Source organism: Epinephelus lanceolatus, chromosome 3 (assembly GCF_041903045.1).
Source record: "Epinephelus lanceolatus isolate andai-2023 chromosome 3, ASM4190304v1, whole genome shotgun sequence".
Lineage (NCBI taxonomy): Eukaryota > Metazoa > Chordata > Actinopteri > Perciformes > Serranidae > Epinephelus > Epinephelus lanceolatus.
Genome location: NC_135736.1, coordinates 5,261,043 through 5,288,033, shown reverse-complemented (window position 1 = coordinate 5,288,033; position 26,991 = coordinate 5,261,043).

Below are 26,991 nucleotides of genomic sequence, written 5' to 3'. Positions count from 1 at the left end.
TTGTTTGGGGAATGTCACCACACTATACTTTTATATAAAGCTGCAGTTGTACAAATACAGTATGCAGGTGATGTCTTAATGCTGTGTATATGTAAGGGAGCAGGTATCAGTCAGGCTGCTATGATGGATTTTTATTATTTGTAGTGATTTCTAGTTATTGTTTTTTTTTTTTATCATTTTCTTGAGGTCACACAAACTGTTCTCAATTATTGATACATCTATGCTTGGGTTCTCATTAGAAAAGAATAAAACTCTTATTGTTTGTTGCCTAAAACAGACACCTCAATGTGGATCATATCATCCACTTTGAAACAGGCTGACACATACTGATATTGCTATATTTCACCTTGAATTAAGAAGGGTTATTTCACTTGTGAATCACATGTGAAATCAATAATAGCTAGAACATTCATTCTTTTTGCAGCAAATGGCTAAGACTTCCGTCTTCCATGTCATCATATTGTATGCTCGTAGTACGTAGTTCAAATAACTTATGGAGTGTTGAGAAATATTTGTTTATGTTTCTACATATAAAAATCTTTTGGATCAATATGTTTTGTGTTTTTATTTTGTATAATCTGGTAAAAAAAAAAAAGTACAAATGATTTCTATATTACTTTTAATGACATAATTTCAATACTTCAATTATTTTCGGTTATTGACTTACTACATAACCTTTTATCTCAGGTTGTACAGATTTTAGGGATTTTAAACATTTAAAATACTCCAAGAAATGACATCACAATAAACAACAATTCCAATGTCGGCACTGGCAGGCTGTTTCAGCGTTCAAACGGTTAACTTGTGCACTGTATTTTAGTCCTTTTCAGTCTATCATTCTATCATTATCAATATTCTTTCATTGTTGGGTGCTGCTTTATAATTGTCCATGTTTCCAGATGCTTCTGGTAGTCCATGGTTTCTTGAATTATTTCACTGTCCATACATCTCAACCTTAACAAGATGCCTGTATGAGTGCTCCTGCTGAACACAGGCAGCACCGCTCTGCAACTGCCTCTACAGCCATTTCTGAACAGCATATAGCAGTGATGCACAGCAGGAACAGGACAACACCTCACGTTCCCACCATCACACTAGTCATTATTTATCATAAAGTACATGCCTCTTCTCCTTCTCATGCCAGAGTCCTCTGCTTTATCATATCAGCATATAAAAAAGAGCCTCCTGTGTTGGGATTCACAGGACCACAGATGTTTTGTCATTTGGTAAAATCTACACTGGACATTTAACGGCTTTTTCCTCTGTATGCTCTTTGTCTTCAAACAAAGAGAGCTAGGTGACACCCATCTCCACAGGAGGTCTCACCTCACGCCTCAGTGAGACACAAGTCTCACAACTTGATTGGACAGGACTTTTACAGTGACATGTGACTCTGTGATGTCACAGGCATGTAGAAGTTCTGCTCCCTCCAAGCCTTTTCTCTCTTGCTCTCCAGCTGTTGAACAGCTAACACCTCTTTCCAGCTGGGCCTGGACCAGCCCAGATGCTCAGGCCCTTGCCCCAAACCACTAAAGGGAGGGCAATTGATCACAGACTCTCTAACCTGAACTGGAAAGGTAGAGGTGCAAGCACAAGGTTTGCAACTAGTTTTCCCAGCAACAAAGAGAACCAAGTGAGATAGCACCCAGCGTCTAACTCTGCTAAACCCTGAGCGACCAGCTTCCTCGGAGTTTCACCTTTGGAACAAAGGACACAACAAAGACTGCAGCCACCACCTTCCCAGCCTTCTTCTGCCAGCTAACAAAGCAGTACACCACCAAGTGACTCTTTCTCCTATCCATTCAAGGATCAGTAATGTAACAACTGGGCATAGCTTATCACAGCTTTACAGGCTATGCAAGACTGTTTAACTTGTTGTATGTGATTTAATGCTGTCATTGAGTTATTGTCGTGATAGTTTGCAGTTAGGTCATTGATTAGTTGGCTTCGCCAAAGCTAACAAATAGGCTTTCAACAGAGCTACACCCAAACAGGCATCTCAGAGTTCCCGCTTCTTTTCCTTTGTCTTTGTCCTGACCACACGGTCAGACAAACACCTCACCCGACCTGAAGCCAGCCTTGATTCAGCCATTTTGGTAGTTCTCTGTTGTCAGCCATTTTGTTTTGTAGGCCAAACGGCTACTTGATCACCATACCCGCCTTTGCCTTTCTCTTTTATCTCTCTCTCGCGCGCGCGCACGCACACACACACACACACACACACACACATACACATACACACACACACACATATACACACCAAGCTTGTATATAGTTAGTTAGAATTTGTGTGTTTTGGTTTGCTTTGCTAGTTTGCGAATAAATATAATTCTTTGGAATCATACCTGCTGCCTGTTTAATGTTGCACAAGGGTTAATGAATAGTCAACCTCTGCTGCGTCAAGAACTCTGAAATCCTTCAGGCATGACCATTAATTTTGGTTGTTGTCATTAATTTAATTATTAATCAAACTCCAAATTAATAGTTTAGCCTATTTTATGAGACTGATATCTTTAACTTGCTGTCATTTTTCCCTTTACGGGAATGGTGCCCCACGAGGTGATTTAATGTTAATTAAGTCACATTATTTAACATGATTATTAATTATTGATAATAATTATTAATTATTTCCGATAGCCAATTAAATCCCTACATATTTGGTGCCCCTTGGTGAGAACTAATGTGTTGGGGGTCTGCACATTTTTCTGACAGCCCATTGGTCCAACATCCCATTGTTCCGACCATAGTAAACCCATTGTTCCGAAGTCCCGTTGTTCCGAAATCATAAATTTTGCAGTGACACTTTAATGCACACATTCACGGGGCAGGCAGTGACTCTACATATGCTTTACCATTGCTGCTGTAGGGGCTGTTACCTGGTAAATACTGTACGCATCAACATCCAAGTCACAAGAATTGATAGGAAACCCAGGGAAGTAAATATCATGTATATTATGCTTTATTGACAAAGCGCAGTATTTTAACCCTCACACAACCAACTCTGCAATCACCATCTTGACTTGTCCAATGTGAGTGCTCATGAGTCGTTAACACTGAAACCTTCCCCATTGCTACCTTCCATTTGTGTGAATGAAAATGTGTCTTCACTACAGCTCTATTGGTTGAAGATCATGAATTTAAGAGTTTTCAGCATTTGTTTTAAACTTCTTCATCTATCAGCAAAATCCTATTCCTAATCAAGACCACTGATATTAGACAGTTCTACACAACCCTGAATTGTTACTGTAACCCTACTTTCTTTTATTGTAGTGTTCTCCAGGACTTCTGGCTTGTGGTGAATAGGCAGGCTCCCGTTTCTCATGTTATCTTTTTTAATCACACTGAAACAAGGCAAGGCAGGGTATTTCCAGCTTCACTCTTGAACTCAACTGTAGCACATGTTAACCTGTGTCTGTTACACTAACATAACCCCCACAGAACAATTTGGGTAGGAACTATAGTAACTCTTACTCTTACGTGAGGCTAAGAGGACATGAAATAGCAACGTAAATATACACATGAATATATATAAATAAAATAATAGTTCAAGTTGATAAAGGAATAATTACTTTGTTTAATAACTCAACTTAATTCTGTAAGTCCAATAAAACAATGTGGAATTATTCCTGCTAAATCATTTATCTTTTTTACAGTATTCTGTAACAACAGAAATTAGTATAGTGACTTAAAATAACCCTCAAAAATAAAATGTGGACACTAACTATGGTCACAGGATCAATATTTTTTTCTTTCTACGATATCTGCATGGCAAATACAGTATGAATGTTCATGGTCATAGCGCAGAAAGCGTGATTAAGGTATGATTAAGGATAGAATAGGCCTTGGTCAAGGAGAAAGATGGCACAAATGTTTAAAAAAAAGAGGATGTTATTCAGAAATATTTCCAAACATTTTCTGGTTCTGGCTTTTTAGCTGTTCCGAAAGAGTGACCCTGTGGCCGTCTTGTTGAGGTCAGGATGTGTGGACTGTTGATTTATTCCACGACCAGAAACCATGGATTACCAGAACCATGGGATCACATTTTACTGGAGTTGTACCTTGTATGAGTTCTATGTGACAAATTAATTATTGTTTTCTCTGTTTTTATATGATTGTGAAAGAGGTATCTGACTGACAAAACAAGTAATTTGAATATGTCTCCTTGGATTCTAGGAAATTATGAATGGCACTTTTCACTGTTATTTGGCATTTTATTGAAGAATCCACACATAAAACAGCAATGACAAAATAAAATAGACAACATAAAATAAAATGAGAGGAAATAACTCTCCATACCAGCAGACAGCAATACTCTGTATTGTCATTCAAAAAGGGAAACTGAAAGGCCATCTTAATGCTAATTAGCCAGTTAGCACATTAACAACACAATGCAATGCTGAAAGAACAAAGCATATTTACCATGCGCCAGTCAACAATAACACAAACCATCGGGAGACGTTCCTGCTAAAGTGCTCAATGGCAAAAGAAAAATAATCTTACCTTTTGTAACAAGTTTGTTTTGGTCTCACTCCCCCTTGACTGTAGCTGCTTGTTCACTTTCTTCACTGTTTCATTTCTTGTGCGCTGAGCTGAACTGCCAATCAGAGTGATTTCATTCAACATGCTAAATCAGCTGAAAAAAAGCTGACAAGCGCCAATGAGGACTAATGTTGCTGGGCCATTGATGAGTGGCTGTTGCCCTAGTCCCCCGTGGTGTGGCTTGGTGTGTCAGAGTCTTGACACTAGCTCAGTTTGGACAATGTGTTAGCGAGCTGAATTATTTATCATAAAATGGTTTGTATGATATCCTAAGAATTAGTGTCCCACGAATGATGTAGTGTTACGTAATTAACATTAAGTTACAGAGGTCAGGTGTGGGCAAGTAAAGTTACTGTGGTTAGAGCAAGGAAAAGAAAAATGTGAGAATTTATGTTAAAATGACTCAAAGTTCACATGGCTCTTAACATGATCTCTTGGGGGAAAGTCCCATGTTTTGTGACCCATCCACCACCCCAACTTGCTTCCTATCTGGACTGCTGGGGATGGTTTCCTTCTTTACTTCCATTAATGTACATGATTGCAACATTCTAAAATTCATGGTTTGTATACAAATTACTGGCTCATGATTACATGGGATATGTACAAATTTTGGTGCATTACTACTCATAGGAAGGTGTACAAACAGTGCATAAAAACAGCCTAATATTGTAATGGGCACATTATCCTCTGCGTTAGCAATGGCATAGGCATTGGACATTAATCTTGATGTGCAGCCTTTTCCAATATGAACATATTTAAATGTAACGGTTAGAAGGCTCATGTACCGCGACACAGACATCACAGTGATCCTCATTGTCCTCATTTTTACACACCTTTCCAGTGACTAACAATTCAACAGAGAGCATCTATGCCATTTGAGCTAGTAAAAACACTCATCTGGGGCTGTGAGATGGTTAGAGGAAACACTAAAAATTATTTTCAAATGCTGTTTGACCCAGGAGTTCAGAGATGTTAAAGGGGACATGTGCCACAAATGAAAGGAAAGGTTAAAACAGCCAGTTAAAAGTCAGAGAAAAGGATCGCACTAGTTGTTGTCCTTTTGAGCAACCGCTTGTTTTCTCCTCTTTGAAGAATTGGTTATGAGAGTAAATCTGACAGAAAATTACCTTACTAAAAGAATATAACTCCAACACATTGAGCAACTGAAACAGTGATGATCACATTAAAGAAAATCAAGCAAAAATATTCAGCCAGTCCCTTTCAAGCTGATATGAAAATGGATTGTTGCGAAAAAGAGAAAAGGGGGCCAAAGAAGTCTTTTCTGGCTGTTAAATTGGATGTGCATATGACAAATTTCAAAGGCTGTCAAAATAAAAAAAGGGAGGGGGGGAGAAGAAGAAAGGGTTGAAAAAAAATACATTTACATCATAAATGCACAGGTTCCCTTTCAATAGGCCTCTTCAAAACTCTGTCAGGCTTTTAATGGTAGGCAAGTTCAAAGTGGCACTAGACTCCCACTGCTTCCAGAGATAGAAGTAGAACAGTGTGTGTGTGTGTGTGTGTGTGTGTCACAGAATCAAAATGTGGTCACACACACAGTAGCATGTGAACTAATACCTTTCTTTTCTGTCCCAGATCTTCACACCAAACCTCCTTTCGCTTCTTGTGCTATTGTGTGTTTGTACATGTGTGTATCTGATTGAAGGGTGTATACAGAGAACTGATAGCGGACACTTCTTTGTCACACTCATTGCCCCCCCAACCCCTGTGATCACTCATCTTCTATCCCCCCAATCCGTTCTGTACCGCTTTCTCCACTTCCATCCACTTTTCTTCTTTACGTGATTTTTCCGCTTCTGCTACTCTTCCGCTTCTCTCCCTCCTTCCTCCCAGTTTGTCCCGGACTTTTGGTGAGGGATTGCTCGAAATGGTGTCTTGGGGAACGTTGCAAACATTCTGAAAGCGCTCCGGATCCCAATACCAGCCAGCACGAGCCAACCAGCCATGCCCCACGGTGATATCCCTGCATCAAAGCCACAAATCTTCCCCTTTTTCTTTGCCTCCCTCCCCTTTCTCTGTCTCTTTTTCCACGGTGGCACTTCCAGCGGCTCCGAATGTTTAAACTTCATATATCAGCCTCATTACAGAGCCTCAAAGCCTTCCATCGATTCTAAAGGCACTCATTTGAATTTTTAATCACACGTATGTACGAGTGCTGTGCTCAGCAACTATCCGACGCAAGCGTGCCCATACACACCCTCGCGCTCTCATCTCCGCTCCTTCAGCTCTTTCAAAGTGCTCTGCCTCTGAAGTTTGGGAGTTCAAACTTCCACTTAGAAAAAGTCTCAGCTAATATTGTTGCAATGAGTTTGAATTTGAAGTGATAAGCACGGGCACACAGTTCAGGCTCCATTGTGAGCACAGTGGCATTGCTTGTGGGCGGCAGAGTGCTTGACTCAAGTTAACAGTAGCATTTGATTGCCTAGCCGAGGAGTTACTTTAGCGTTACTGTTCTCTTTGATGTCAAATATGTAGTTTGAGCGTAGAAAATATTATATATAAAATATACACTTATACATCACTCAATCCCCTTGGTGGATGTACTGTAGCTATGTAGGGCCTACTCATGCTCAGTTACCATGTGCATACAAAGTCTTGGCTAAGCTACAGAGAGACTTTGTCACTCAAGCAATAACAGGGAGAGGAGAAAGAATCCTTTAGATCTTCCTGCAAGAAGTACACCTTTGAATCTGAATTTCCTTGCAGAAAAAAAGCGCTTTGAAAATCTAATGCATAAACATTATCTTCTTTCCCCCACCCTTCTACTTCTTGCTCCCTCCATTCCCTCCCTTCACCTAAAGCGCACAAGCTTCTGAGCGACTTTGGAAGAACTTCCCTTTTTTAGAGTCCTCAGTAACTTAAATAAGAGGCGGTCGGGGATTTGGATATTGTTATGTCTCATCAAAGGCAGAGATCCTCAGCTATCCTCCCTTGCCTGTTCTCTTGCTGTCTGTCAACGCCCAGTCTTCAAGAAAGATGCTTCTCCTCAAGACTGATGTACTGTAATTTGATATATCCCCCGCTCCATCTCCCTTTCTCTGGGGTTTTTTGAAAAATCTTTGTTAGGGCACAAGCTAGCTCAGGGGAGTGCAGGCGAGGATGTTAGCACTGGTTCAGTCAGTTAGTTATCCTATTTTACGGCATAATAAAACTCAGTAACCAATGAAAAAGGTTGCCCTTGGTTACTTTACCTGCAGCCTATTCTTGTGAAAATACATCCACTTGTATTTTTCATAAAAACACAAAACTCCACTGTTTAAAGGTGGAATGTAAAGCTTTCTTTGCATGATTTAAAGGCTTCAAGACCAAATTTTCCCCAAAATCATTGAATTCTGTGTTTGCAGAATTGGGCGTGAAACCCTCAGCCAGGCAAAAGGAGAAAGCAGGCAGAGAGGGGACTGCTGTGGCCACATGGATCACATATTTCCAGTAGCTTGAAAGAATTAGAGTATGCTATTTGCTGCACTCACTATCTTCAACTGGTCAAAAGTTATTTCTTGATGTGTCTTTGCAATTGACAGCCACTCACTGCTGTCTCCGCTTTTTACCTTCACACAGCAGGCAGCGGGGAGTAAGGTGTGTGCCTTCCTGCTGTTATCAGTGTTGGCTTTACTGCCTCTTGCAGTCCAGAGCATCATCACAGCTCCTAAGTTCAATGGATCATAATGAAAAACCTCATGGTAGCACAAAATCAAACACGGACTCCATCTCATTGGCTTATACGAGTTTGATTCAGTGAATGCTACCCATATGTTACCCCCACCCCACTCCCCCCTCACATGCTCTTTTACTCCTTTCCACAAAACCGCTCATACCCCCCTCCACCACACACACCCCACCCCCTCCCTCCCTTTGCACCTGCTGCTGTGAACAGCAGGATCCCAGTGTGTGTTTCTGTTCATCCCTCGCTTTTCTCCCTACTCTTACCACTCCATCCCACCATCCCTTTCTTTCATGTGTGCTCTGCTGTCAAGCCCAGCTGGATCAGGCCTGCCAGACTAGTCACATGCAGTCTTTGTTGGTGTGGAAACAAGCAGTGTTAAACTATCGATAGTAAACCAGCAAAACTTGAGTCTTTTTTGTGAGACATTTTATGTCCATGTAAGATAATAACATTTATGTTCAAATGATGTTGAAAGGGTACACAAGGACTTTTTTTTTTAAATTAAATTGTACTTGTGCAGCAGTTACAGTAATATTCTCAATTTGTTATGCTTGTACAGCTGTCATGGTACATGGCATGGTTTCTATACAGAAGAAATGTGTTCTTATTAAACCATGGATTTTTTAAATATCGACCTATCAACACTTATTGACATATGTTGTGCAAGGTACCCTGGGTGCCTTGGTTGTTGATGTTCTGGGACATTGTGTCAACTTCAGCCTGTGACATGCATTGTCTATTTGTAAATGAACGGTTTGCATATAGTCTAACACCACAAATTGACATTTTTAACAAACGCACATGATCACGTTTAGCTAACACATGCACATGGTTGGGGTTTAGGCAACAAAAGCACATAGTTGGATTTTGCACACAAGAGCGGGGTTTGGCTTTACAGTCTGGTGGTCGTTGGACCCATCCACCACCCCACATGCCTGCCCTATTCAGACTTCCACCACCTTAACTTTTGTTGTGTCCCCTGATGCCACCAGGCACTGTTACCAGAGTTGGGTATAACGAGTTACAAAGTAACGCGTTAGAGAACTTTGATTACTTTTTGCAGTAACAAGTAACCTAATGCGTTAGTTTGCTGCTTAAGTAATCAAATACTTGAGTACATTTTCAAACAAGCCATCAAGTTACTTCCGTTACTTTTAGAACACTGGTCCTTCAGCTCCGAAACAACAACGACTGTCTTTTGGTTCTAATAATGGAGATAACGTTAAACCTATCAGTCCGAAAGAAGCCATGAAGCTTGTGGCTCGCTACGTGGGAGAAGAAATGCTGCCATTGTCTACGGTGGAGTCTAAAACATTCCGCAGGATCATCAGTAAAAACCCCACGACTCAATAGATGGAGGAGGACTCGCTGACAGACAGGTCAGACTCAGGACTTGCATTATGTCTGGTACACACTACACGACTTTTCTGCCCATTCTGACAGTCACTATGTCACATTACATGATTGTGGAATTATACAATTGTGCCGTGATTTGGCCGAAAGCCATGACACACTACACGATGGTCACCAATTATCCCCGGTCATCTTTTACGGCATGTGTGATGTTATCAGGTTATTCTTGTCCTATTTTTATTACTTTTACTATTATTTGAGTCACTGTGTCTGTTCATGTACCAGCTGAAATGTTGTTGTAGTCACCTAAAAAGCACCAGCAGATGGCAGGAGCTACACTTGAAGCACCGTACGCAAACATACAAGCTACTGTATCCTCCACAACCAAGTTCCTACAAATGTTTCACAATAAAAGCCTATTTAGAAAATGGAGGGATTCTCTCAGCCTAGGTTATAAGGGGCTTTTAATTTGAAACAAATTCAGGAAGTGTTGAGTTTAAAATGACGGCTCAGTGCATTAACTTTATAAAGGCAACGGGAGCGGATAAAAAGTAAAAAAAGACACAGAGGGATTAATAAATAACGGCCCTTTTATAATGTAGTCTGTTTCAAATGAAGCTGGTAGCCTCTGCAGTTGTGGTGAGGAAAAGCCCTGCTTAAGCCTTAAAGTTATTACTTTATGTCAGTCTCCATTATGAGGATGTACCATTGTTTGCTAGCTTGATGCTAATGACAGTTCTCAGCGGGTTGACAAAGTGCCTCTGCTGTTTCACACCATCATTTCCCCCTTTTACTCTGTGTGGTAACATCCCTAGAGGAAATATTAAAAATGCTGGGGTGTTGTTGTCATACAGTTGTCTACGGCAGCAGATCGTTCTGTGTTTCTACTGGTCAAAGTGACGGCTGTGATGGGAGAATTGGATCTCAGTGAAGGGCAAGTGGTCAATAGCTAAGCATCCTGTGGTCCATTGCCCAATAGGAAATGTAGAATACTCAAAGGTACTTTAAAAGTACTTGAGATACTTTTCTCAGGGAGTAATGCAGTAAAGTAACTGGTTACTTTTCAAAAAAGTAACACAGTAATTTGATTACTTTTAAAGTAACCCTTACCCAACTCTGGCCGTTACACAATAACTGGCCACATATCATGCCAACGTGAAAGGACGTTTTTTTTTTCGTTTGTGTCTGACATCATAAATCACTGACCAAGCACCAGATTTTGACAACTTTGGAGTGAGACTGGGTTGTTTCTTTACATTTCAATTTTCAGTTTTTTTTTTAATAATAAATATGAATATTTTTGGTCAATGTGACAATATTTTTCACTTACATTTGTAGTATTTTGTCCATTCATGTCATGCACTGACTGTGTTAACAACTGTTGGAAGCAAGGCAGAGTGTGGTGGCAACCCATGAGATTGACTTCTGGAGGCAAGGGATGTGTGCCACACTTCAGACAAGGCTGGGAGCAAGTCTGAACTACATAGCTACACGACAACGATTGGACAGAATGCTGCGGAAATCATGCAATTCAGAGGCAGCAAAAAGAAATGTTATGGATAATTGACAGATCCGGCTGTAGTCTGTCTTTGTAATATTGTTGTATACAGTATTTACTTTGAATTTGACTTTTTATGTCAAGAAAACGTAATCAGCATGGTCCGTGAGAATGTGTTTCCCCCAATCAATAAATTAATATTCATGTTATTGATGATTGAAGTGTAGCCCATAAGAATAATATGAATGTATACATCATATAAATATATCCCATGAATATATAGCCCTCAGTTTTTGCAGTAGTAGTATTTTACCTGGCCTTGATAATTATACACACAACTGTATTATATATGATATTATTGCTGTTGTTGTTGTTGTTGTTGTTATCATCATTATTATTATTATTATTATTATTATTATTATTAAATCAAAATGTAATGTTATAATGGAGGGATTTACCTAAGCCTGCATTATAATGGCCCACGCTTACCAATAGCAACAGATCTACCAACAAATCATGAGTAATTTTTGTCTTTTTAAAAGTCTGTTTCATCCAATGCTGGAGTGAGACGAGTTCTGCCTGTTCACATGCTAATAGAAAAATTCACACCTGCACCACTTTGGCCCCCTTGTGTGCCCCCAAGCTGTTTAACTACTACTATTATTTAAGATGTGATGTCTTTGGAAACCATATGCTTCTCTTTTCCTGGTTTTAAATCGAACTTGTGTCAATTTTACCCTAGAGTCCTAGATTCTATAACCTATGTGGCACTGTCGGCAACAATTGCAGTTTTGAATTAATTTCATCGGTCATAAGGTTACATTTACTTTTCAATATATTTAATTTATTATCATCATTATAAATCCCATCCCCAATGACACCTCATGGCCTACTCCAAAGTACCTCTCTGACCTCTCAGGTCATAGGGCTCGGACCTTCTGGTTATTCCTAAAGCTAAAGTTGATGAAGCAGCTTTGTCAGATGGAATTAGATGTTCTCTAGAGGGAAAACATTCATTTTCTGTGGTGCATGTAAGTATTTTTGAATGCTGTATATAAAAGATTTACTGATATTCACTTTTCAGGGTTTTCCACACATTCATTTATTTGAGGCAGCCCCTCAAATTACTTGAGAAAGACACTGAATACGACTCAAAACATCAGCAAATCTTTGCTAAGCTGTTAAAGTTTGTACTGGACATGGAGGATTGCAGTTCCACTGATGAAGGGTGCGGACTTTAGATTCTGATAACAATGTCTTTTCCTCTTGCAGAGCCAGGGAACCATAGCATGCATCACTCTATTTGGCTTTCCTGTGTTATTATTGATGAGAGTTTGACTTGGAGAGGACACATGGAACGGGTTAGCAGAAAGCAATTTATTGGTTAATAAAAAAGATTAGTCATTGTTGTCCCTAAATTTCATATTGTAACAGTAATAATTTGGGAGAGTACTTTTTCCTGTACTCTACACAAAATTTTGGTTCTCCAAAAACATTTTGTTTGGACTGCAACCAGGTCGGTACCTAATATCTCATCTGCTCCTCTTATCCAGAAACTTCAGATTCTTACTATTTACGACATAAATTTGTGTGTTTTTATTTAGAAGACACATTCATGTGAAGGGAATGTTCCTGAGCACTTCAAGACTTACTGTTACCCTTTGTAACCTGAGGAAATTGGCTTGATTTCTTTGAAAAACATAGGATAAGGCAATGAAAGAAGAAATTACCCCAAAAAATTACCCTATAGTTTTTCTCTTGTCCTGTGTTTAAAAAAAAAGAAAATCTAAATCTATTAATTTTTTGCAGTTTGTGGGACATTTCTTACCAAGTTTTTTATTGCTTTTCCCCCATGTTTTTGCAAGACATTGCACCAATTTGCTCATGGTTGAAATGTTTAAATACTTGCAAAAGGTGTCTGAAAGCAGCACAAGAAAAGCAATGTCCCTCCAGGTTTCAAAGGGTTAAAGAACATTCACAAGTTCATTTTTACCAAAGAGCATGGATACCAAGAGGCGAAGCTCAATAGAACGCCCCATAGCAACAGACTCGCCCATGGTTTCGTCCTACCGCCGCCATTTTGGACTGTCAGCAGACCACAGCAGACCCGCTTGCATACAAAAACACACAGACAAACTGAAGTATATCGCTATTAATTATGCTTACAATGTTACTCACCTCGTGATAGCTTGGTTACAGCTGCTTTTTCACGTTTTTGTAAAGCAAAATATAGACTTAAAAAAAAACAAAACGAAGAAAAACGGCCTAGATGGCATCTCTACATATTACATCCACTTGTGAGAAGATTAACTTAATTACTCCTTCAAAATCACCCCATAAGCCAATCTACCAAAAAATCCAAAAAAAAAAAAATCAATATTTTAACTAGAAACACATTAATGGCGACATCACATAGTCAGGAATAAAGATTTATTTACAGTTTGTACAGTAAGGGGACAGTAATAATAATAATAATAATAATAATAATAATATATAGGCTATTTTAATATGATATATTTTAATGCTAAAGCAGTAATCAGTTTTGATATAAATGGTCCAAGAGGCCATATATATATATATATATATATATATATGTATTTGTGTATGTATATGTATATACATACATACATACATACATATATGTATATATATATATATATATATATATATATATATATGTATACGTTATCTTCCTTCCAAAACTGGCACCTCAGGAGTTCTTACCTGTCGGGAAACGGTGGAAGGCCAGGTGTGGGGTGTTCCACTGATAGTTGTTGCAGTTAATTGCACTACACTGTTTTCTTTTACTTTTTTCCATCCTCTCTCCTTGACATCTTGCATGTTGTCTGGGCCCAACAGTCCAAGCTCAACAGTCCAAAATGGTGGCAGCGCTACCGCAGCGCCCCTAGTGGCTGTTGGCAAAAATTCAACGGCGCTTCGCCTCTTGGTATCCATGCTGTTTGTTTTTACCTAATTCGTTGCCCCTCAAATCTTCTTCCTCCTAAATTCCACAATTACAGAGGTCAATTTTTGATAAGATTTAGGGATGACAAATTATGGAATGGCTTTTCCCACCTGGCAAAAAATGTTCCTCCATAAAAGGGTATAAAAGACACTTAAAAGACCATTTAACTGCTATTTGTAAGGACTTTTCCCCATTTATTTTTGTGCATGTATCCATGTTCATTAGTTTTATTCACAGTGACATGTTGCTATTGAGGACTGAGTCTGTAAATCAATGTTCTTCTCACAAAGACCTGTGCACACTCACACACATCCATGCACAAATACACGTACACCCACATGCATATATACACACTCATGCATACATACATTTTCATACACATTACACACTCACATATTTCTATTTTAGATTACTTTGATTATATCTACAAGAAATGAAAAAAAGAAACAATGATGGCTCAGTTTCATTTAGTGTCCCTTTAAGCCATGATTGTGACTGCACAACACCAGGACCCTGGAACAATGTAGCTCACCTAAATGGAATGTATTCATTCTAAATGTTATTACGAAACCTGTGCTTTTCATAAATTGACAATCCGAAGATGTAATTAAATGTTGTTTTACTTTGATTAAAAGGTTGACCGGAAACCTGAATTAGTATTGGCTTTAAAGATACAGGTCAAAGTAAGTGTGATTGCCAGTGCACATACTCAAGCCAGACATTGACCTGTTCTAGCAGTGCTATGACAGCATCACCTCATCCAGCCATAGAGTGGAACAGCAGCAGGCCCCTCATATGTTTGTAAAGTATCGAAGTTTTTAGAGTGAAATCTAAATTATCTTATTTCTCACTGAGAGTTCTCCCAATGTACTCATTAAAACAGCCAAGATGGTGTCAGTCGCCTTCCTCCCACTCACCGCTGTCCTGTTAAAACTGGCAGGTTGGGCTCGAACTGAATGCAAACAAACCAACTTGGAAAAGAGAAACAAATCTTCATGAACTACAGCCTATATGTTTGTCCTCAAATGATGTTTCACATGGGCCACATTTTCAGGTCAGACTCTCTGGACTTCTGGATTAATCAGCAACAGTCACCTTCCTGATACTTCTTCCACCTCTGCTGTAAACCAAGATAGGAGTTTTTGCCTGACAGTGTCAGCTGCCTCTTTAACACACAGGTCTTTTTACATGCCCCTTCCTAAAATCAGAAGCAGCATGCCAACTAATACAACACATCCATGGAAACACACATACACACACATGCAAACTATCTTCCGTCAAACTCCAACTTCATCCTAATTCCTCGCACAACATCCGCCACTTTCTTGATGTTTCATTTACATGCACAGAAAAAAGAGAAAAACATCAAAGATGAACACTTCAACAATCAGCTATCACTCAATTAGTGCTCGACAATTTTCCTCTCATGCACTCCAGAAGGAACGCGTGGAGGGTGTTGAAGAAGAGCGGCAAAGTCTTTGAAAAATCATGCTTTTCCCTTTATCATTTCATCTCATAGCAAAACAATTTCTTCCTATTATCCTCCCAGCAGGGGGTCCACTGTCCTGTAAAGGTGTACCGTAACGCTTGATAGGCAGAGAGGAGAAGACTCTTTTATTCTTTGCACCTTGTACCCCAGATACATTAAACAGAATCAAAGACGACATTTACATACCATTTGCGTTTCATGTTTGAGGAGTTGAGACAGAAACAGTGTTCATCCTGTGTGAAAGTAGGGATGCTTTGACTTTCTGAACTTTTGCAGTAAGAGAGAGACAGGGAAAGTGATGATTGGAGGAGGGAGGGGGAGGGAGAGAGATGAGGAGTGAAATTGCTCTCAAAGTTTTCCATGCAATTTTCTTTTGTCATCCTGTCACCACTTCTCCTCTTTCCTATCCAACTTAACCAAGAACATGTCATAAATTAGTGACAAATGCCTTTGACTGAGATTCTCCTGTAATCGTTGTCTGTGATCCAACAGTGCTACACATTCCTCATGTCTGCAGCACTTCATCATATACTTGACATGCCACAAGACACGTTGTCTGACTAATGTTTGAGCGAACAAACAATGAGATCAACATGCAGAATTTATCTTTCTCTTTGTTTCAATTGGTGAAGATCTCCCTCTCACCTACGAATCACCTCTGGACTCAAAAATATGTTCATTGGGCCTTATTCATGAAATGTGAGCAGAACGAGTTTGTGTGTAAACTACTGGCAAAATGTGCTGCTCATCAATTAGTAGCTCCGATCTTTTCATAGTTACTAACAAAATTCACACCTGCCTCTGACTGCTTGTAGTGCTTGTGTAAATAAGGAATGCACATAAATATTGCTTGTCATTATTAGAAATTAAAATTTAATTCGTATTGTGCTCTGTTATGTTCACAATACGCAAATGCCTTTGAAACATGTAAGTTAAACATGAAAAAAGATTAGAAATATAACACATTTAGCTAAATTAGTTGGCATTTGGGGTTCTCAAGATTGCGGCTTGAAGAGAGGTCGGTTTTATTCGAGCTGGCGCACCACTACATCAAATTTATACATTATAACCTACAAACGCTGGATTTTGTAATCTCTTGCAAGTCCACAACTCGTAATGAGTATCAACAAATACTTTTTGAGACAGTTCGATGACATGCCGACAAACCAGAAGAGCTTAGCCATCAAGCTAGCAGAGAAGCTAACGCAAGAGCTAGCAGAGAAGCTAATGCAGGAGCTAGCGCCAAAGCTAGTGCACTTGAACCAGGGCTCCGTGAGGCTGTCTCTGAAATTACGGCTAACATTTCAAAAGTCAGCGAAGAAAAGATTGGGCCACTGACACAGCTGCTGCAAATGCAACGGGAAGAACTCGACAGCCATGAAAAGCGGATCTCTAAAGCGGAGACGAGAATTTCCACACTGGACACTGTTGATCCTGTCGCTAGCAAGCTGAGTGAGCTGGAAAAACAGGTGTGCGACATGAGTCAACACATTGATGACCTGGAGAACTGTGGAAGGAGAAAAAATATACACATTGCCCAGAGGATGGGGAGGGTAACGATCCGACACATTTTTTTGAGACCTTGCTGGCGAAAATCCTTGACATCAAGACGAAGATGGGCAGGATGAAGCTGGAGAGAGCACATTGCTCAGTGGCTCCCAAACCACTACCCCCAGCGAGACCGCAACCTGTCCTGGTGAGATTGCACAACTTAGGGGATAAACAGTGTTTGATGAACACATCGAGAGTGATGGGGAAAAGGGATCTAACACTGAGACACAAGAACAACACGGTGATGATTTTCCAGGATTTCGCCGCGGCTGTTCTTCGCAGGTGCAAACAATTTGATGATGTGAAGAAACACCTGAAAACTATCGGTGTGGAGTATAGCCAGCGCTACCCCGGCATCACTCAGAGTCTCCTACGCGGCTTGACCAAAAGTGGAGCTATATGTGGACTCGTTGGATGTGGCTGCTGTTGGTAATGTGTGAGCCACGGAAAGTTTACATATTTTGGACTTGTGCAGTAGGTTCTCATTTGCTTGCTTTGAATGGGAAACATGCCATGAATAACTGAGGCTGGTGGCCTTAAAGTTGTTATAACATTATTACTAACAGTAGGTTAAGTCATGGGCTTTACCTCTCAGCTTTTTGAGCAGTTGGCCTAGATTTTTACTGTCGTCAGAGGGCCCTTGCACTTTTTAGTTCTCAAGTTAAGAGAAGGACCGTGCCTTAGTTTGATGCCAATGTTAGGCAAGTTACACCTTAAGTGTGCACCTTTTGTTTTTCCCTTTTTTATTATTATTTTTTTACTTGGCTCACTTTTTACTTGTATGATCGGACAACATATTGACGGATTATGTGCTCAGGAAATGTTTCAGTTCAATCTTGATGACAGAACAAACGTTGAAAATATGCACCTGGAATGTTAATGGAATTCACACACCTGTCAAACGGAGCAAGGTCTTGACTTATCTTAAAAGAGAGTGCTGTTACAGGAGACTCATTTAGATGACAAGGAACACTTAAAATTACAACAAGGGGGGTTTAGGCAGGTTTTTTTCTCTTCATTCACATCATGGAGCAGGGGCGTGGCTGTTTTATTTAAAAAAAAAAAATTGCCATTTCAAAGTGTAAATTGCATTAAGGATACAGGTGGACGTTACCTAATTGTGCAAGGGGTAGGCCTATTATATGGAGAGGAGATTGCTATTATGAGTGTCTACTACCCCCCAGGACACCCAAGTGACTTTCTAACTACTGCCTTTGCTAAGTTGTCTGATCTCAATGTCAGGAATTCGTTTGTTGGAGGCGACTTCAATTACCATTTAAGTCCTACTATGGACAAATTCCCCTTGGGCAAACAGTCTCTCTCCTCAGGCAAAAATGATTAATGCCTGTGAAGACTTGGATTTTATAGATGTATGGAGAGCTCTACACCCTGCAGATAAAGAGTTTTCATTCTTCTCAAAAGTTCATAAATGCTACTCAAAAATAGATTATTTCTTTACCCCTAAAATATTGTTTCAATCAATGGTTAATAGCTCCATAGGCAATATAGTCATATCAGACCATGCTGCTGTATTCATCCAATTTAGCCTCACGGACCCACACACTCAGACTAGATACTGGAGGTTCAATCCTTTAATTTTGAAGGATCATAAGTTCATATCTTATTTCACAGAAGAATTTAAGTCTTTCATGTCTATTAACTTACCCTCTAACTGTGCGTTCACACCAAACGCGATGTCATCGCCTGTAACGTGAGTATCGCGTCACTTGATCACAAATGTCACCTTTTTGATCATCGCTTCATCGCTTCAATCGCGATGACACAACCCTCCTCCCGCAATTTTCTTCACCTCCCGCTATTTTCTCGTCAACCATGGCTGAGTTAACTACCGTAGCTGTTCTTTATCTGTTGTGGACATCTGATTTGGATCGGAGACCCAAACGCCGCCGTGTCTGGGTTCACAATATCCTCCAGAAATGCACACAGCTGGGTGAATATCATCACCTCCTGCAAGAGCTGCGTCTGGATGACAGTCGTTTCCAGCGGTACTTCAGGCTGACGCTGGCCCAGTTTGAGGACCTGTTGGCCTGTATCGGTGCGAGGATCTCCCGCCTGGACACCAACTACAGGCGCTCCATCCCAGCTGCGGAGCGCCTGTCCATCTGTCTCTGGTTAGTTGCTTATAATTTCTTTATGAAAATGAACGCTGATTGGATGTCGTGATACAGCGTCACGCGATGTCGCTTGAAAAGTTCAAATTTTTCAACTTCAAGCAACACACGCAATGAGGCGATGGACGTGTCACCGCTTCATCGCGTCGCTCTTATCGCCTGAAACGCGTCGCCCGAAGCGACATCGCGTGTCATCTCGTCATTTACATTGATTTTGAATGGAAACTTGTGGCGTTCATCGCGTCCATCACGTTTGGCATGAACGCACAGTAAAGATGACCTGTCATTGCTATGGGAAACCTCCAAAGCCTTTTCTAGAGGTCTCATCATATTCTACATTGGATTCTAGAATCCAAACTTAAAGGGAAATTTCGGTTTATTTCAACCTGTCTCCTATCGTCCTAAATTTGTTTCAAGTGACTACTGACATAAAAATAATAATTAGCATGTTAGCCATTAGCCTAGATACAGCCGGGGCGCATAGTAGCGTCAGACCTGTTAAAGGAGCAATAAGCGAAATCATTTCACCGCTAGGTTCGCTGTTGTGCACTGCTTGTAGAGCAAAACAAAGTGTGTCATGAGCCACTCCTCCCTCTACCTCTGCTCTCCAACAGCTTCACTCAGCTGCCCGATATACCCGCTGCTTCTTCCCACATTAACCTGAATAACAAACCAGGGCTCGGTGATCCAGTTGGATCCAAACGGAGAGTCGCTAGCTGGGAAGCTAGCTGAGGCTAACTGGCGCATGAGGTGAAGTGGAGCATGAGGAGGAAGCACCGGTTAGCCCCCCCTTTCACTGCAGGCAGATTCACTCGCCACAGGGATGTCGAACCAATGGGCTGTCCAACCAATGACATGGACCCGTTTAGCAGTTAGCAATGTCTTTCACTCACTCTCGGTCTCTGCTGTGTTTAGCTATTTCCCTGCTTTCCTGTTAGCGTTAGCACTACTTGGCTGCCACGCTAACGCTCCAACTCCAGCTGAGCCGGGAGCCGGGCTCACGGTCTCACGGAGAAGAGTTGGAACGTTAGCATGGCAGCCCATTAGTGCTAACGTCCCCACGCTTCTCCGCCAGGCTCAGTGAGTCGGAGCCAAGAAGCGTGGGGACGTTAGCATTAGCACTAGTCGGCTGCCATGCTAACGTTTCAACTCTTCTCTGTGAGCCTGGCGGGCTCATGGGCTCATGGAGAAGAGAGGAATGTTAGCGTTAGCTCCGAGAGTTAGCACTAGAGCTACTACAGCTACTGGAGTAGCTTGCAGCTATGGAGCGCTTCTACCAGCTCTTCTAGTCACTGAGCCTCGCCTCCATTTCAGCAAATATATTACATTTATTACAGGTACCATCATCACTGAAGTAGGCAGGGGAGTAGCTAAACACAGCCGCAAGGCTGCCCGCCGGGCTACATTTTACAATGCTAATTGCAAATATTAGCTGGGCTGCCAGGCTACTCACCTAACACAACCGAAACGACTGACCCATTGCTGGGACCGAGCCGCTAATAACTCAAGCTCTGGACATTAACCCATGCTACGATTGTAACATTAAATTCACATGAACGCGCAGCCGGACCAGCTTGTAAACAATGGGTTGGAGATCAACACAGAGAGAGGGTGTGTGAGGTCATGCTATACTCCAGATGAAATTACACCTCTAGCTCTTCACATAGCAATTTTTTAATTCCTTCAATCTACAAATGATGAATTTCGCTTATTGCTCCTTTAAAACGTAAGTGAACGGGCATACTTCAAGTGCAAAGTTAGTCCACTAAACAAACTTTTTTTCCACAAAGACCGCCTCATATCGTTCGGATAAATGTCAGAGAACATACAGAAAACGACATGTAAATGTGTTGTCTTATCTTACCGGTGTGGTGCCATGTTTGTTAACCATTTAGCTCTGCTTTCCAAAGCGTGGCCGAAATATCGCGAGAACAAGCAGTGATCTCATACCGTGCCTGAAATCATTTATATGAATTCTCCCTCCCCTTTGAACGCATTAAATTGGATATGGAGCGATGGAATGGTCTCCTAATCTCCTGGCTGGGTCATGTTTCTTTCTTGAAAATGAACATCCTTCCCAGGTTATTATATCCAATTCAGATGATCCCAGTTCTCTTTTCACATTAAACTATCAATAATTTGAACATATTGTATTTTCAGACTGTTCTGGAATGATTTTCCTCTCCCAAAATTTGTCACTACCGAAACATATAGTATTATATTATACAGAAAAATATATATCAACCTGTTATGCTTGTTCCTTCCCTTGTCTAAAGATTTAAATTTTTACAAATTTTGACTGAAGGTTTTCACAATTAAATCTATAAAAATTAATATTTTAACAAATTTCGAAGTTCAAATTATAGAATTCTTCAAAATCTAAATGCAGTCTTTCTTTGTAAAATGCATAACGCTGATCAGATTGATTTCAGAGTTAATAATTGATGAAACAGAACATAAATGTAACTGATTAGCATCATAATACTTTAGTTGATAACTCAATATACTTTATTTTTTACAAAACACAGTGTTTCGGTAGTGACTGTCCTGTTTCGATAGTGACCATTATTCTGTTTGTAAGGTTGCATCATATTTCCTCAAATGTATGCCTTATGGTGGGAATTACAAATTCAAAGACAATGTTTTGTGGTCAATAAAACAAACACAGAGCAGAGTAGAGCAGAATAGAGAAGAGTATAGAGTAGAGTAGAGTAGACCAGAGAAGAGCAGAGTAAAGAAGAGTAGAGCAAAGCAGAGCAGAATAGAGCAGAGCAGAGTAGAGCAGATTATAGAGTAGAGCAGAGCATAGTAGAATAGAGCAGAGTATAGTAGAGTAGAGCAGAGAAGACCAAAGTAGAGCAGATTAGAACAGAGCAGAGTAGAGCAGAATAGAGAAGAACAGAGCAGAGTAGAGCAGAATAGAGAAGAGTATAGAGTAGAGTAGAGTAGACCCGAGAAGAGCAGAGTAAAGAAGAGTAGAGCAAAGCAGAGCAGAACAGAGTAGAGCAGAGTAGAGCATAGTAGAGTAGATTATAGAGCAGAGTCGAGCAGATTATAGAGCAGAGCATAGTAGAGTAGAGTAGAGCAGATTATAGAATAGAGCAGAGTATAGTAGAGTAGAGCAGAGCAGAATAGAGTAGAGTAGAGCAGAGCAGAGTAGACCAGAGTAGAGTAGAGCAGAGTCGAGCAGATTATAGAGCAGAGCATAGTAGAGTAGAGTAGAGCAGATTATAGAATAAAGCAGAGTATAGTAGAGTAGAGCAGAGCATAGTAGAGTAGAGTAGAGCAGAGTAGAGTAGAGAAGAGTACACTAGAGCAGAGTAGAGCAGAGTATAGTAGAGTAGAGCAGAGTAGTGCAAAGTAGAGCAGAGTAGAACGGAGCAGAGTAGAGCAGAATAGAGTAGAGCAGAGTAGAGTAGAGTAGAACAGAGCAGAGCAGAGTAGAGCAGAGTAGAGCAGAGTAGAGTAGAGCAGAGTAGAACAGAGCAGAGTAGAGCAGAGTATAGTAGAGTAGAGCAGAGTCAAGCAAAGTAGAGCAGATTAGAGCAGAGTACAGTAGAGTAGAGCAGAACAGAGCAGAGTAGAGTAGAATAGAGTAAAGCAGAGTAGAGTAGAGAAGAGTATAGTATAGAGTAAAGCAGAGTGGAATAGACCAGGGTAGAGTAGAGCACAGTAGAGCAGAGCAGAGGAGAGCAAGCCTTTAGACCACAAAATTATAGGGTTTAACTACTGACCATTCCATTTTGTCACTACCGAAATGATCATGTCACTACCGAAACTTTACCATAGGTTTCAGTAGTGACTGTTTCAGTAGTGACATTCCTAGCTATTTTTCAGGATAACTAAATAATGCTAGCAGTCACATGGCTAACAAGCACATGTTTGAAGAGTTGTTCACACAGAAAAACATAATATTTTGCATAAACCCCCCAAATTTTTACATAATTGAAGAGAACATGTGTTCGGTAGTGACAGTTTTAAAAGTTACACACTGATTTTCAGACTTTGGAAAACATTTATTTAAAAAATAATGGGAGTCAGTGACTTACCATGCAGCCATGTGGGACGGGGGTGCAGTACTACCCCCTTCTCAGAAATTCAGGGGTGTGGCTAAAATCCAGACTCAACCAGTGCATTAAAACTCTTGTGTTTCGGTAGTGACATGAAAACAAGGGACACTATTTTTTTTTTTTAGCATAGTTTCTTAATTTAAAAATGAATCCCACAATACATCGAAATCTTTCAACTTCTGTTTAAACTTAATCACAAAGATGTTTTAAATTACACTTTTGAAAAAAATATGAAAAAGTAAGTGTTATTTACATGAATTGGATTTTAGAGGTCAGGTTTGGGGACAGCTACTTCCCAATACAAAGTACCCTATAAATGGTGATTTTGTATATATTTAGCTTATCACTTTTTCATTTAATGTCCTGGGTTTACATAGGTCATAACATAATCTTTGTAAATATCGATGTCTGAATACTCCATTTTATAATTTTTGTTGTTTTTTTGTTAAGGGACAGCACTTTGCACAAAACAGTGGAATGGCCAGCCTCCTGGTGCACAGTCCAAGCCTCTGCGCACCCTTCAGAAACTGAGAGATGAGGCTGCAGTCACCATCTGCAAGCCTATAATCCCCTGCATGAGCAGCCTTGATAGATGCCACCATGCCTCTAATGGTAGAGGGTGATTTCCCCACCTCAAGCAGCCCCTGCAGGTACCAGAGCACCTCTGGGGCTGCACATGTCAGTGCATAGATCCGGCTAGTTGTGCACCATGATGCAAAGAGCTCCCAGCAGTAAGAGTATGCAGCCCTTGTCAATGGTACCTGAGCACTCTGCCTGGTCTGAACTACTGACTGCGCAAGTCCCAAGAATGGCAGACCAGCCCTCTCAAAGAGGTAGGCACTGCTCTGCTGAAGCGGTGCCAGATCTCCTCGACCACTCCTGGGTGTAGCCTCCAGTCCGCTGGACTTGGGCCCCCCCTGGAGAGTAGGTCTTCCCCCAGTTTACTGATCACATGCATGGCCCTGACGGACAGGAACCGTGTCTATGCCCAGGTCCACAGCCTGTGTCCTATTCTGTAGAGGTTTGGGGTGCCAAGCCCCCCCTTGCCTGTTGACATATGCTGCTGCCACTGTGCTGTTGGTTCTTACTAGCATGAGACAGCCTTGCAGCCTCGGGAGAAAATGCTGGAGCGCCAGGTGAATAGCTCTCAGTTCTAGAGCATTGATATGCTGGCCCTTCCAGTGGGCGCTCCAGACCCCACTGGTGCCCCTGCCCCCGTGGAGTCACGAGGGCAGGGGCACCAGTGGGGGATGCATCCATAGAGAGCACCTGGCAATGCAGTACAGGACCAAGCATACTTCCCCTCAAGATGTTGTCTGGGTCCTGCCACCACCTGAGGTCCGCATAAGGCTGCTCGGTGACGAGCACCACTGCCTGCAGCTGTCTCTGTGGACAGAGCCCCAGGCTGAAGAGATGCCTCTGGACTGGACGCATGTGTAAAAGAGCCAATGGCACTACTTGTACCGAGGCTGCCATACGACGCAAGAGGAGGAGGCACAGCCACCACTTGGCCCTATCACCCAGCTGAAATAAGAGAGGCAGGTCCTGATTGAAACCTACCTCTCCTGTGACGGCATCACCAACTCAGCTCTGGCATCCAGCCACATGACTAGAAACTGGGTGGCCTGTGCAGGTTGGAGACTACACTTTTTCCCGTGAATGTGATCCAACAGCACAGACACATGATGGCAGCAGTGCTCCTCTGTCTGTGCACATATTAGCCAGTTGTAATTCAGTATCCTGAGACCCTGCTGCCGCAGAGGCCCCAAGACCGCATCCATGCACCTGATGAAGGTGTGGGTGCCAGCGAGATGCCAGAAAGGAGGACACAGAACTCACAGGTTTGCAGAAACCTCCTGCACCCCTCCCAGAATGGAATTTGAAAATAGACATCCTTGAGGTTGACGGTCGCAAACCAGTCACCTACCCGGACAGCTTGCTTGACCCTAGGCACGATCAACATTCTGCACCTCAGTGGCATGACGAATTTATTTAGCCCAGTGAGGTCTAAGACAGTCCTAACAAGAAAATACCGGGAATAAGACCTTGCCCTCAGGTCTTTTTCCTATACTTGCCTGATAGTTGACTTTGCAGTGAGAGTGAAGATCCCCCAGGAGGAGACAGGTTGGACACAGGTTGTAGTTTGGCTATTAGATCAGTACTACACTCCTGCTCCAGCTGGCCAAGCAGATGGTGCTGGTACAGGGACAGAATGGCACCTGTGTTTGCCAGCTGTGTCTGGACTGCCATGGCTCCATGCATTTTTCCCAACAAGCCATCCATTACCTTGCAGTTTCTACTCAGGCAGTTTGCCTTGCCCAAGAGCCACCAAGGCAGCCAAGGCCTCATCCATCCACCTCATCCAGGTTATTCACTGAGCGCTGATCCTTTATCTAGAGCACAAATTTCTTGTGTTTATCTGAACTTAGAACTAGCCCAGCTAGTGACTGCTGTGAATAGGGCAGCTGACAACAAGGGAAAGACCATGTGACCGCTTGGAAAGACAGCTGACAGGAGAGAAAAGACCCCAAAGGTGCAGGCATGGGCTAGCAACCCATGGCAGCAGTGGTGAGGCCTAGCAACCTTGCTACAACCAAAATTAGCTACAGCCAAAATAGGGAAAATACACCAAGAGTCAGCGAGAGCAGGGGTGGAAGATGACTCACAGGTCGATTACATGGAAACAGACATTGGAACGGACACGACTATGCATTGGATCTGTGACTCAGTGAAGGATGGGGGCACAGACCTATCCACCAGGGCTACAATTAGCACCACTCAGGGCAAGGCGAGCGCATCTGTAGTGGACATAAGTAGCACAATCGAGAACAAGATGCTTCAGGTTTGTCCTTGTGGCTGTCAGAAAGTAACATCAATAAAAGGCCTCAGAACTCATCAGGGAAAGAAGTGTTTGGCAAAGAAAGGGCAGAGTAGCTGCATTGATCAGTATTTCTTAAGAAGTCAGTTGGATGAAGTCCAGCAACAGGTAGAAAACCACAGTTTGCAGGATATTAGTAACACTGCCACTGAGGAGGAGGAGGAGGTAGTAAGAGGGGATGCAGGTGACACTGAGATTAGCAGGCCAGTCAGAGAGAGAACAATGGAGCAAAAGGTTAGAGTTAGATGGCCTAGGGCAAATGACAGTAAAGAATGGGAGATAGTTAATAGAGATTAGTCAGTAATCTTAAGCAGGCTTAGAGGAATGCAATAGTAAAGTTAGAAAAGATGGGAGATATAATTCACTCATATGGTGCAGATAGGTTTGGGGTGTATGAGAGAAAGAGGAGTGAGAGGGTACAGTCAGGTAAACCTAGGCGGCAAAGAGAAATAGAGAAGTTAGTTAAGGAAAGGAGACAGTTAAGAAAGCAGTGGAAAAAGGCTACAGAAGAAGAAAGGGAGGGAATTAATGTGTTGCAAGAGGTGTTGAGAAGCAGCCTAGCAGCTTTTAGTAGGAGATGCAGAGCATCTCAAGAAAAAGAGGAGGAAGAAGGAATATGCAAGGACAGCTTTTTTCAGGGACCCTTTTAAGTTTGTTAAAGGATTGTTAAGCCAGGAAAAGGGAGGGCAAGGTTAGGAGTTGAAGAATATTTGAGAAATACATATTCAGATTTAGAGAAGATGCATCTTCCACCAGTTAGGGCTTACATGGATGACATGACACTGGCGACCACAACAATGCCATGTACAAAGAGGCTACTAGAGAAGGTAA